This window comes from Cydia pomonella, chromosome 11 (genome assembly GCF_033807575.1).
Source record: "Cydia pomonella isolate Wapato2018A chromosome 11, ilCydPomo1, whole genome shotgun sequence".
Classification (NCBI taxonomy): Eukaryota; Metazoa; Arthropoda; class Insecta; order Lepidoptera; family Tortricidae; genus Cydia; species Cydia pomonella.
Window position 1 is genome coordinate 17,825,744 of NC_084713.1, and position 9,727 is coordinate 17,835,470.

Here is a 9,727-nt window from a genome sequence, read left to right on the forward strand (position 1 = left end):
TAAACTTATGGATACGTGTATATTCGTAAGTATCTAACTATTGAAAACTAATGGAGCGTAAAGCATGCTTATATTTATAAGGTAAACAGAATATTAATATTTTTAACAAGCTTATCCTATTAGTTTACATATTGTTTCTCACATGCACTGAAAAAGATTAAAGGTTGTGAACTGTTGAGGTGGTTTCAAAAGCTGTTACATCTATGTTTTTTTTTTCAATAAAATACAGTGGATACTGACTTAATATTAAATACAACGTTCCACAAAACTGTTTGCACAGTTTGATGATGAGAAATTACTCTTTATAATGTGACGCAGATGTCACATTATAAAGAGTAATTTCTGTTAGTATCGACATTCGACATACACGATGTAAATCGAATATATCAGGAGATATTTTATAAAGAAGATAGAACTTCATAAAAAAATGAAATTTTCGTTTGAATTTCCCATGGCATTTACCTTTGTAAAAACGTTAACAATTAAATTTTAAAACTACGGTTTCTCGCTTACGCGCACGTATAGTTACAGTAAGCATGTTCAATAATGTTCATATAACACTATGTCATTAAACATCATGCGAAATTCTCTGACGTTTTTCCTAAACGATTCACGAAAATATGATTCCGCTCACCCAATTCCATTGAACGAACATCTTTATGAAGAACAAAAACTCCCTTTCATCACGCGTGTCGTAATCGCATATTTCTCATTGTAAAAAAATCCAATTTCACATCCGTCTGTAACACGTGACGCACGGGAAAGCCTGACAACGCCGTCATAAAGTTCCTAAGTAATTCATAAACTGGGAAATGTCAGGCCAGAACTGAGTATAAGGTATTTGGGCAGTGTCTTCTTCGAATCGTCTTGACCGGTTGATTTAAGGAAAAATGTCTAGGCGTTATTGGTCCACTCTAAGGTGGTCTATCATCTTTATCTACCAGCCAGACTAATACGAATAAACCATCAGGGGCTCATATCTCGAACGGTATTAGATTAACATTATTAGTCCACGAACTGTCAAGTCTTATGGGTTACCATGGCAACGCATTGATAATATAATCAAGATAATATTTTATGCAAGTGCATTCATTAGCACATGTATAACTGACGCATATTTTTACCATTTGGTGGCCTGTCAGTCGTAGGTCGGACAAGATTTTCAAGTGTAATTTGATGGTAAAAAGAAAATCTGAAAGACGAAATTTCCTAGTCCTAATAAGGAATTATTTTTGTTCTATTTTTGACAACCATGGCATTCTAACAACATTATATCAAAAAGCTCTATATAATTTTTAATTGTTGTTTTTTTTATACCACGTCGGTGGCAAACAAGCATACGGCCCGCCATGGTAAGCAGTCACCGCAGCCTATGGACGCCTGCAACTCCAGAGGTGTTACATGCGCGTTGCCGACCCTTTAAAAACCTGTACACTCCTTTTTTGAAGAACCCCATACTGTATACCCTCGGGAAAACCTGTTGTACTGAGTGCAAATATTTTTTTTGTATCGCTCAATCAAATGAAACTATTTCGATCAAATTGCGTTCACACATTAAACGAGCCTTAAATACGTTTACTAGGTTTTCACGGACCCCAACCCAAACTGGGAAGTACCATCACGACAGATCCCTATTCATTTTTACAACCCATTTAATTCTTAAACCTGGCGGAATCGATTTATAACAGTTTAATAGTCGGGCGGATTTAACGCGCTGTAAAGCTTCTGTCGGTGCGTCGCGACAGGAGGCCGCTACGACTTGTTTTATTGGAAGGTCGGGTGATGGTGACTATATGGCAACTTTTGTTGGAACTTGTTCAGAGATGGCCCCGTTGTCGGGTGTTTGAAGTTTGACATGCAACGGGCACAATAATATCTAAACAAGTCTAAGAGATACAATTAACATTATATCGGGAACTCGTTTAAATATTATGTATACACGGTGCTCACGAGGAACCCGCAAGATTTTAACCACGTACTTTAGAGGCCAAAAGAAGGAAAAAATGTTATATGAGTTTCAGTAAATTTCGCCATAAAAAGTTTTTTTTGTTTTTCAAATTTTGAACGTATTTGTACATAAAAAGTTGATGTTATAGTAAAACTGGCACTAAGAATAATTTTTTACGATTTTTTTTTTGTAAAAACTATTTTTTGCAAACTTTTTGACATCTATCATATCAATAGACTACGCCCCATAATGGCATCGTCGTGATCAAAAAGGCGTGTAGCACTAAGGTTCGATAAGATGTTTTTTTTACATTGGTATTAACCCTGAAAATAGGCGAAATCCAGAAAAGTTTATATGACATTTTAGTCTCTAAATGTGATCAGTAATACACTGTCAAAATCTTTCGGTTTCCTCATGTAGCACCGTGTATAGTAGTAAATATCAAGTTTTCAATATTTTCTCATGGTTCTTTGCATTTGATAACATGAAAATAAAATTATTCGTCTTTAAACATGTATGGAATTTTCATACCAGAATAGTAGCAAACAAGCGTGCGGCCTGATGTAAAGCAGTCACCGCAGCCTATAGGCGCTTGCAACTCTAACAGAGTTCCACGCACATTGCCGACCCCTTAAGTTTACAAAGGTTTACTGTATGTGTTGACCTTTCAATTGTTTTTGATGCGTCTTATAAAGTTGAACTAAATTTATGACTAAATCCACGGCCATGTTTAATATTAACCTCGTAAGGCCCAAGCTATTTTTAGGACGTTTATCATATCTACCCAATGGCCTAATTTTAGGTACTTATACTAGCGGCCCAGACCTTCTACTTGCTATAAAATCTGAAATTGGCATATTTTTAGCTGAAGTCTTATTAAGTACTGTAAATGTAAGTATTATGAATAAAATTAATTTAAAATTACTCGAAAAAAAAATGTCCTATTTTTAGGTCACTGGGATTATATTTTGTGAATATTTGTTATTTTATCTAGTCACTACATTTGCAATAAACCAATGAAATACCTGTGAATCATTAAATAAAAACGAACATACATATTTTATAATTATTTTTATTTATGTATAGTTAGGTAGTACATTACAGTTGTACAAAAAATCTAAACTTATGTATTCTAAACATCAACAAAAAGTACTTTCTTCTAAAATATTATCACATCAGCCTCAACTTTGTTTAACAATTGCACTTTAGTCTTTATTAAGGATGAGATCAAGTTTCTTTTTTTTTTATTACACTCTGGCCTCCTACATCTATTTTGTTGTTCACCAGCTAATGGCATATGAAGTGCACCGTATGTCCTGAATTGTTGACTGGGTAAATATAAGATTTAAATAATTTTCTAATTCTGCATCCCTCAAGCCTGTAACAATGCAACACTCGGAATAAACGCCCGAAGTCCCAAATTTATGACAAAACAATTATATTGTACTAATGCAATAACATTCCATCGACCTAATTTTAGGACATCGAAATTTGCTCGCATCTCCTGCTCGAAATAAATCATAACGGAAAAAATTTTTTAGTGATCGTCATAATACAAAGCTTAAATAAGTATTTTTAATTAAATTTAGGTTAAATTAATTTAAGATTCTGGTGAAAAAAACGGATTTACTTACAACGTTTTCGCGAGGACGCCATCTTCCCAACATCCGCGTGCCAAAAGACTGTTATTTGATTGTCAAACGTCAAACTGACAGGTAATCATAATAGCTGCGTTCAATTCCGCCATATTTAAGAAATAAAGGCTTCTTTACACGCAAAGATTTAGGATCGGTACGTGTCAGAAGTGAATGACCTAATTTTAGGACTCTGGGCCGCTAATTGATAAATTAATATAGTTGCTTGGGCCGGAAGGACTACATTTCTCAGTCCTAAAAATAGGACGTTGGGCCTTACGAGGTTAAAACATAAAAAGAAATTGTACCCCATCAATCCAGCTTAGTGTCAAGCTAAAATGTCCTGAATCTGACACTATAGTCTGTGAGAACGTAAAAATGTGAGAAAGTTATATATTTTGTCATTTAGCGACCATTTTGGTTGGAGATTTACTGCATTGAGACTAACTTAGAAATATTATAGCCCGTAAAACTGACTTATAGGTATTCTAGCTCAAATAGGGTCATATCAACATTTAGGTGTAAAAAATCTCTGAATTAACCTTTTTATTCGCCAGCCATTATGAAAACGTAAAAGTTATAATACTAGCCTCTTTTTTAACCGACTTCAATTTCATAGAAGGAGGAGGTTCTGTATTCGGTTGAGGCTATTGACTAATTTTATAAGAAAAAGACTTGCTTATTTATATATTACACGCTTTTAGGAAACGGACCCTAGATCTTCTCGCCGGGCAAACGAGAAGCCTGGAAATATAAAACTAAATATTTAAGGTGCAGTGAGTTCAGAGGGTCTACTGCGAACCACGTTCGACGTGTGGCCTCCTTGTCACTACGTACTATTTTACAAGTGCGACAGAGAGGCAACACGTCGAACGTGGTTCGCGGTATAGGCTCTTTGGGCTATAACCGCGAAAATCAAAGTTCGTCAACTGCGGGTATTTTTCTCTGTCACTCTAATTACTAGTGTAAGTAAAAGAGAAAGATCCCCGCAATTTGCGAATTTCGGTTTTCGCGGTAGGCCCTCTGATCCTCCGATAACAGCTTGCCGAGCACTGAGCGGACGACCGTGCGTGCCCATGAATGCGGATATCATCGTAATTGGTTTTTTTATACATATATATCTATATTTAATAAAAAAAAGCGGCCAAGTGCGAGTCGGACTCGCGCATGAAGGGTTCCGTGCCATTTAAGACGTATTAAAAAAAATCTACTTGCTAGATCTTGTTCAACATTTTACCACTTTGGACACACATTTTACCACTTTGGAACTGTCTCTCGCGCAAACTATTCAGTTTAGAAAAAAATGATGTTAGGAACCTAAATATCATTTTTGAAGACCTATCCATAGATACCCCACACGTATGGGTTTGATGAAAAAAAATTTTTTTTAATTTATTGACGTATTAAAAAAAAAACTATTCACTAGATCTCGTTCAAACCAATTTTCGGTGGAAGTTTGCATGGTAATGTATATCATATATTTTTTTTAGATTTTTCATTCTGTTATTTTAGAAGTTACAGGGGGGGGGGGGACACACATTTTTTCACTTTGGAAGTGTCTCTCGCGCAAACTATTCAGTTTAGAAAAAAATTATATTAGAAACCTAAATATCATTTTTGAAGACCTATCCATAGATACCCCACACGTATGGGTTTGATGAAAAAAATTTTTTTTTTAAATTTTTATGACGTATTAAAAAAAAACTACTTACTAGATCTCATTCGAACCAATTTTCGGTGGAAGTTTGCATGGCAATGTATATCATATATTTTTTTTAGATTTTTCATTCTGTTATTTTAGAAGTTACAGGGGGGGGGACACACATTTTTTCACTTTGGAAGTGTCTCTCGCGCAAACTATTCAGTTTAGAAAAAAATTATATTAGAAACCTAAATATCATTTTTGAAGACCTATCCATAGATACCCCACACGTATGGGTTTGATGAAAAAAATTTTTTTTTTTAAATTTTTATGACGTATTACAAAAAAACTACTTACTAGATCTCGTTCGAACCAATTTTCGGTGGAAGTTTGCATGGCAATGTATATCATATATTTTTTTTAGATTTTTCATTCTGTTATTTTAGAAGTTACGGGGGGGGGGACACACTTTTTACCACTTTGGAAGTGTCTCTCGCGCAAACTTTTCAGTTTAGAAAAAAATGATATTAGAAACATCAAAATCATTTTTAAAGACCTATCTATAGATACCCCACACGTATGAGTTTGATGAAAAAAGATTTTTTGAGTTTCAGTTCTAAGTATGGGGAACCCCCAAAATTTATTGTCTTTTTTCTATTTTTGTGTGAACATCATAATGCGGTTCATAGAATACATCTACTTACCAAGTTTGAACAGTATAGCTTTTATAGTTTCGGAAAAAAGTGGCTGTGACAGAATCGGACAGACAGACGGACATGACGAATCTATAAGGGTTCCGTTTTTTGCCATTTGGCTACGGAACCCTAAAAATATCAATGAATACAATTAATAGTAAAATTACGCATTTTAGAAGCATTTATTATGTTAATAGCTCTTGTAAAAAAAAAAATGGTACGTTTTAGACCTATGTTTGTTTTGTTTTATGGAGCGAAAGTTGAGTAAAGGTTTCTAATCGATGAAGTTACTAGAGAAAGTGCTAATGAATGCTATTCATATTTTTTGATAACCGTATTAAGATCTAAGAAAGCGCTACGTTATATTTTGAACTTTCCTGGCTGAACCTAAATACTGTACCTTTAGAAAATGTCTAACACAACACGAAGATGATAGCTCGTTGAGTTACATGATACAAAACAGGCAATAAATCCGGACAAGTTGAGTCGGACTCACCCACCGAGGGTTTCGTACTTTTTAGTATTCGTTGTTATAGCGGCAACAGAAATACATAACCTGTGAAAATTTCAATTGTCTAGCTATCACGGGTCATGAGATACAGCCTGGTGACAGACGGAGAGACAGACGGACGGACAGCGGAATCTTAGTAATAGGGTCCCGTTTTACCCTACGTACGGAACGTTAATAATAAGAAAGCTATGTATCATACTTATTCAATGTGAACTTAACGCTATAAACTCCGAAAAGCTTTCTCAACGTCTTTTAAACTTAATTCAGAAATATGAATGCTTTAAACTTAAATAAGTTTAAAGCATTTTTAAAAATACTTTAATTCTAAAATAGGAGTTTTCGTACTATAAAGTAGTTAACACGTTGAAAATCCGTTTCGCAACACCATATAGAAAATCTGAACACTTATTTCAGGCAGTTTTTACTATTCAAATAGAAAACTGCAGTTTTTATTTACTGATAGTATTGTACTAGGTGATTTGATTGTATTTATGTTTCCATTTCATCGTTATCGTTCATCGTTGTCGAAATGAAAAATATTTTTTTTAAAACACAAACATCAGACTGGATCTTCACTTCAAGTCTCGATCGCACTTTCAAAACCTATATCAGTTCGAATCGTGTCGGCGATAGACAGATAACAAGAAAGCCGCGTGTTGAGGCTCTCCCGAAATGGACACAGGGCAGGGACAGGGCCACTGGACGCCGCCGGCGCATATACATTGGGAACTTAGATGGCGGGCATGGTAGATTCGTTAGTTCAGGTGTTTGGAGCCCCTTTAAAAAATTGCCAATTTGTGCGGTTAAAAAATACAAAAACCCAATTATAGCGGGATTCGACGTGCCCCTTATTATATCACTTCGTCCCTCTAGTGTTGCGCCCGCTGCTGGTTGGCTACTGTTCCAATAGCTGACTATGGTGCCGTTCATAGGTTCGAAACTTGATTTGTACCGAGTTTTTCGGGACTATAAACAATGATATTTGATTTTCACTTTTTTACCTTATCTATCTGTAATAAAGTGTATTGTCTTCTCTACCGCGCGACGAATGGCACCGCCAGCCGCGTCACGACATCGCTCAACCGCCTTACTTGGTGTTTCTCTTCATACATCGCCCACAACTCCTAAACATCTGCAGCGAACTTACCAACAGATAATTCATTTTATAAAGTTGGCGCTTCACCTGAAAACATTGTTTTTTTATAGGTAACTTATTAGGTATTCGACTATTTATAATGGAAACAACTGAAACAGCTCCTGCAATGACATAGTATCCTAACCTTTCGCAAATATACAAATCGCTTCATTGTTTACTTGCGTATTCTGCACGAGTTCCTTGATGTGACTTGACATTTTTTTGTAAGTATTTATTTTAAAAATTATTAACATTTTAATCCTTTTCCAAATTGACATTGTGATATTTATTTCCATCCATCCGTCCATCTTGGATCTACTGGTTGGATCTATCGAGAATGAAGACTCTCTCATCTCATCCGTTGTCACTGCTAAACTGATAATCGCAAAATGCAAACTGACGTAGACGAACCTAATGAAAAAAATAAAACCAGAATATGGCAGGGCGCTACAACCTACTTTTTTAATTAACCCCTATATTCCTAAAAACCCAATCTAGCCAGTTTCTTGCAAACACAAAAACAAGCATTAAATTTAAGATGACAGGCGTTAATAAGTAACCAAGTCAAGTGGGACTGGACTAGCCATGTTTGCCGCATGCCGCACTTGTGCGCTAAGATAACCATGGAGTGGGTGCTCCACTAGTCGAACCGAAGATCTGGCAGACCTCGTCGGGGATGGCGGGATAACTTAGACTCCTTTTTGAGAGAATGGTCAGTTGTAGCTCAAAACCGGGACGAGTGGAAGAAGAGGAGGCCTTTGCCTAGCATTGGGACGCAATAGGCTAGTAATAATAATAAGTACTGATAAAAGTAGTATTACTGATAACTTAAAGAAATCAAAGAACTTAGGAAAAAATATTAACCTGTTTTCAATAATAATTTTTTTTTTTTTTAAATAACGATAAGCATGCGTTTGACCACGATCTCACCTGATGGTAAGTGATGATGCGGTCTACGGTGGAGCACGCTTACCTATGAGATACCTATTTACCCTAGCTTTGAAGATTGTACTCATGCGGAAACACAGACTCGGGCAGGGCATTCCACTCCTTGGCAGTTCGCATAAGAAATGTTGAAGCAAAACGCTTCGTGCGTATTTGTGGAATACCTACCATGAAGCGATGCCGGAGTGCCGATTGTCTGGTAGTCCGATGGTGAAATGGGGACGGAGGAATAAGGTTGTGCAGTTCCTCGGCACACTCTCCGAAATGTATCCTGTAAAACATCGTTAGGCTGGCAACCTTGCGACGATGCTCCAGACTTTGGAGTCGAGCATTCGTCAGATCGTCATTATTAATGATTCTCTTGGCTCTCCTCTCAACTGACTCGAGCGCCTCAAGCTGGTACTTTGCTGAACCATCTCACAGATGCGAACAGTAAAAAAAAAAAAAAAATGCTAGCTTGTTAGCCGTATAGCATTGTCGATCTAAGTCCCATTATTATGATAACGGTTATATCATTATTCGCTCAATAAATCGACTCAGTTTTAACTATTCCAATCGATTCAGCTTTTAAACGTTTAGCAATTACAGAAATCGTTTCTAATGATAGATAAGAGTTGCTTGAAATAGCGCACTGAATACCAAGTTCCAGCCACAATGGAAATCGATTTAGTTCTGTGAATAAGTAGAAATTGAAAGAAGGTGCTGTTCTATCTTCCTTAAAGATTAATTTATTTGAAAAACAAATAAATGGGGCGAGTCGAATACAACTCAGTGTCCACTAATAACAAAAGGAAAAAACGGAATCCTTATAGGGTCACTTTATTATTGTCCGTCCGTCCGTCTGTCTGCCTTTGTTACACTATATACTCAGGTATACACTCTACAGTCCCTTGAAGCTGGGAAAAGAATCCAAATCTAAAACAGATACCGATATATTTATGCCGCAAAAAAACGTATATTTTAACGAGACCTATAAAATTCAGCAAATACTCGTAATGCCGCCTTGTATTACAAATAGTATATAATAACAGCCATTCATATAACCATTACAAAAAACAACAGACATTACATTGTTACTCTACGTTATTTAAAAAATCTTGAGTACTATAGAAGCACCGAGAATATAGAGAAGGATCCAATTTACTAAGGTTTGCTAATTCATTGCCTTCGATCGAGAGCTTTTATTTGAACTGGCAACTTGTTATCGATCACATTAC

At 36.0% G+C, this 9,727-nt stretch overlaps 1 long non-coding RNA gene across 1 annotated transcript; it reads right to left on the reverse strand.

Annotated features, from left to right (window-relative positions):
• Positions 1-3,004: 3,004 nt before the first annotated feature.
• LOC133522555 (uncharacterized) lies at positions 3,005-3,633 on the reverse strand. Its single transcript, XR_009800079.1, has 2 exons — positions 3,583-3,633; positions 3,005-3,326 (listed from the first exon to the last, which is right to left on the reverse strand). It is a non-coding gene; the product is annotated as an uncharacterized LOC133522555 (long non-coding RNA).
• Between the last annotated feature and the right edge of the window lie 6,094 nt (positions 3,634-9,727).